Here is a 5000-nt window from a genome sequence, read left to right on the forward strand (position 1 = left end):
ATATGCAAAAGGAAAACCCCAATTTACTAATCATATGCAAAAGGGACACCCCTATTTTACCAATCATATGAAAAAGGAAAACAGTAATTTACTAACCATATGTAAAAGGAAAACCCTAATTTACTCATTATATGCGAAGGTAATAACCTAATATAATAATCATATGCAAAAGGAATACCCAAATTTACTCTTCATATGCAAAAGGAAAACCCTATTTTACCAACTATATGAAAAAGGAAAACACTATCCTAATAATAGGCAAAAGGAAACCTCTAATTTACTAACCACATGCAAAAGTAGAATCCTAATTTACTAACTATATGCAAAAGTAATACCTTAATTTACTAATCATATGCAAAAGGAAACCCCTGTTTACTAACCATGTGAAAAAGGAATACCGTTTTTTACCAATCATATGAAACAGGAATACCTCATTTACAAACCATATGCAAAGTAATACCCCAATTTACCAATCATAAGCAAAAGTAATACCCTATCTTACCAATCATATGAAAAAGGAGAACACTAATTTACTAATATCCAAAAGGAAACCTCTAATTTACTAACCATATGCAAAAGGAAAATCCTAATTTACTAACAATATGCAAAAGTAATAACCTAATTTACTAATCATATGCAAAAGGAAAACCCTTTTTTACCAACCATGTGAAAAAGGAAAACATTAATTTACTAATCCTATGAAAAAGGAAAACGCTAATTTACTAATCATAAGCAAAAGGAAACACTAATTCATTAGCCATATGTAAATGGAATACCCCAATTTACTAATCATAGGAAAAGGAAAACCCTATTTTACAAATCATATAAAAAATGAAAACCCTAATTCTCTAACCATATGCAAATGGAATACCGCATTTTACTAATCATATGCAAAAGAAAAACCCTATTTTACCAATCATATGAAAAAGGAAAATACAAATTTACTAACCATATGCAAAAGAAATACCGTAATTTACCAATCATATGCGAGAGGAAACTCCTAATTAAATAACCATTTAGAAAAAGGAAAACCCTAATCTATTAACCATATGCAAATGGAATACCCCAAATTACTAATCATATACAAAATTATACCCTAATTTACCAGTCATATGAAAGAGGAAAACCCTAATTTGCTAACTATACGCAAAAGTTAACCCCTAATCTACTTACCATAGGCAAAAAGGAAACCCCTAATTAACTAACCATATGCAAATGGAATACCCCAATTTACTAATCATATGCAAAAGGGAAACATTAATTTACTAACCATATGCAAATGGAATACCCTAATTTACCAATCATATGCAAGAGTACAACCCTAATTTACTAACCATATGCAAAATGAAAAACCCAATTTACTAATCATATGCAAAAAGAAAACCCTATTTTACCCATCATACGAAAAAGTAAAACCCTAATTTACCAATCATATCCGAGAGGAAAACCCTAATTTGCTAACCATATGCAAAAGGAAAATCCTAATTTACCAATCATATGCAAGAGTACAACCCTAATTTACTAATCATATGCAAAAAGAAAACCTTATTTTACCAATCATATGAAAAAGTAAAACCCTAATTTACCAATCATATCCAAGAGGAAACCCATAATTTACTAACCATATGCAAAAGGAAAACCCTATCTTACCAACCCTATGAATAGGAAACCCTAATTTACTAATCATATTCATACGGAAAATCTATTTTACCAATCGTATGAAAAAGGAAAACCCTAATTTACTAATCATACGCAAAAGGAAAACTATTTTACCACAAAGAAAACTCTATTTTACTAATCATATGAAAAAGGAAAACCCTAATTTACTAATCATATGCAAAAGAAAAGCCCTTATTTACTAATCATATGCAAAAAGAATACTCTAATTTACCAATCATATGCAAAAAAAACCCTAATTTATAAACAAACCATATGCAAAAGGAATACCCGTTTACCAATCATATATAAGAGGAATACTCTAATTTACCAATCATATGCAAAAGGAATACTCTAATTTACCAATCATATGCAAAAGGAATACTCTAATTTACCAATCATATACAAGAGGAATACTCTAATTTACCAATCATATGCAAAAGTAATACCCTAATTCACTAATCAATAAGAATCTGGCTACATCTGCATAAATACAAAGTCAGAATCCTCCGATTCTCCAGAAAATAAAAGGTTCATATATTTCGTCATATTAATATGCACGTTTAAGCAAGCCAATCCTTTCACGTAGATCATACTATCAGCCGTTCATATACCGAGGAAAAAAACAGCCCCAGCTTATTGTAAGTTGACCGACGAACAGAAAGCGCTTAATACCCATGGCCTCTTTAAAATCTATTATAAGCCTCATTTGAATAAATTGTCAGAGAGAGAGAGAGAGAGAGAGAGAGAGAGAGAGAGAGAGAGAGAGAGAGAGAGAGAGAGAGAGAGAGAGAGAGAGAGAGAGAGAGAGAGAGAGAGAGAATAGTTTCACCCAGAAGGGAGGGGACATTCCAGTTTTGAAGGTATATTCACATCTAGGTTTCTTCTACCTCACTCTACCCTAGCTACGCCTGGCAGCGATCAACTAACAACTATAGGTAGCTAATTCACTGTTTATGTCAACAAAGTTACACCTGTTTATGAAATACACCCATTCATCCAGAGAATGAGTAAGTTATGTTGTTCATTACTACATTACATGTCTGGCATAAGTAATTTCAACGTAACATTAACGACACAAGCGAGGTAATCCTGGATTGTAAACATCAGTCGATATCATTTGTTAGTTACCCAAATACCATTAACCTAATTAGTCTTCTTTCACAAACATCTGTTCCATTCACAGTCACTCGCAAAATCATAGCCAATATTGAATTCATGCAGAAACAACTTTCATAATTGGAAAAATTAGCTGGTTAACTTTCCCTTTAGATAAATGGAACGAGAAGAAAGTTTTTAAGTCACGAATTTGTATAAATATATAAATCAATGAACAGACAATTGTGAACTTGAATACACGAAAAATCTACGGTTTTGGAGATCTGAAATTTCAACTCCCATTAAATTTAACGACTTGTAAAGAAAATGGACAATCGTTTTATATATATATAATATATATATATATATATATATATATATATATATATATATATATATATATATATATATATGTATATATATATATATATATATACATATATATATATATATATATATATATATATATATATATATATATATATATATATATATATATATATATATATATATATATATGACATACACTCTTAGGTTGTAAGATCAACATTTTATAAGGCAAAAAAAAATTGGCCAAAATGCTAATACTTCACAAAGACATCTTAGATCTAAGCAAAATACTATTTTCTAAGCAAGAAAAGCTTTTTGTATATAAGAACAAGTCACGGTAGCGCAAAAGACAGACTTATATTGATATAAAAGCTCTATATCTCTAAAAGAAATGCCTTGCAAGTTAAAAGAATACTTAGGCCTGCCAAGTAGCAAATACTCTTAACAATGCTAAAGAAAGTAGCTAAAACAAGTTTTATAAGCTACTTCCTGAACCTACTTGATTCTAGCAACAAGCGAAAGTCGATTCAGGAAGGTGAAAAATATGTCTCAACGTAAATAACTTCAACATTTTCAAAAAAAATATATACTCGTTTATTTCATATGTACTTAATCTGTTAACCGTAGAGCAAGTCAACCATAATAATAATAATAATAATAATAATAATAATAATAATAATAATAATAATAATTATTATTATTATTATTATTATTATTAGCTAAGCTACAAAAGCAGAATGCTATAAGCTCAAGGGCCCCAACAGATAAATATAGCCCAGTGAGGAGAGGAAATAAAAAAATAAACTACAACAGAAGTAATTAACAACAAAATTAAAATATTTCAACAATAATAGCATTAAAATAGATATTTCACATATAAACTATAAAACATAAAAAAATCACCGCAAACTTGAAATTTCGAAATCCCACCAATTCAACTACCTGATTAGGAAGATCATTCCAAAACTTAGAAACTCCAACTTAGCTTGAAATTCCTTCGAAAGGGAGAGGCCCACTGTTTACACTTAACAGATCTTCATTAGTAAAACTATAAACTACTCAATATAAAAAAGGCAGAAGACGACAGCGCTCCGTGTAAGAAAACGGGTGTCTTAAAAAAATTCTAAACGTGCTTCCAGGCCACCTACTGTACATTAACTTTTTAAGTTCAAACTTGTAGAGGATGTTTTTATGTTAAACAGGTTAAATTGTCTCTTTTCATATTTAATATATGGAAACTCTATCTTAACCTTGTTACCGATCTTGAGTTACTTTATACTTTTTTTTGTTACTCCTTAACTTATTTTCTTTCCTTCCTGGGTTATTTTCCCTGTAGGAAGCATTGGGCTTATAGCGTCTGCTTTTCCTACTAGGGTTGTAGCTTGGCTAACAAGGTAACCGGGAATGGAATACATCCGATATATAAATATTAGAAATAGTCTTTTATAAATATTAGAAATACTCAAAAGACTATCCATCAACGGAATACTCCATTATTTATTATATAAAAGTCTTTGAGATCCGATCTTTTGTTGAAAAAGAACCTTTCAAATGAAAATTTCTCATTCTCACTTGATACGCCACTAGTAAAATGTTAATTACGAATAGCCTGTCTGATTTGTAGGCGTCAAATTAAGGTCAAGTAAAATATAGGGATTCTATGTAAAGTACTCAAGGGACCATAAAAGCCTTTTTCTACGAAAACAAATATGTGGGAGGTTAAGAGAAAACTTCTATCCAACCAAGAAAATTTTCAACCTTACAAATACGCAATGTAATTTGGTATTTATCAAGACTTTCTGAAAAAAAAGTATGTTACGTTAGCCTAAAGATATTTTTATCTTGCTTTTACGCTGAGACAGGGACCTAATTCCTTTCTAAATTATTAATAAATGAATTCAAGAATATATGAAAAA

The 5000-nt window shown here is 30.0% G+C and overlaps 1 protein-coding gene across 1 annotated transcript in view; it reads right to left on the reverse strand.

Annotated features, from left to right (window-relative positions):
• The window catches only part of LOC137623285 (uncharacterized), a 426454-nt gene that overhangs the window by 195677 nt on the left and 225777 nt on the right, over window positions 1-5000 (reverse strand).

The sequence above is a fragment of the Palaemon carinicauda genome, chromosome 30 (assembly GCF_036898095.1).
Source record: "Palaemon carinicauda isolate YSFRI2023 chromosome 30, ASM3689809v2, whole genome shotgun sequence".
Lineage (NCBI taxonomy): Eukaryota > Metazoa > Arthropoda > Malacostraca > Decapoda > Palaemonidae > Palaemon > Palaemon carinicauda.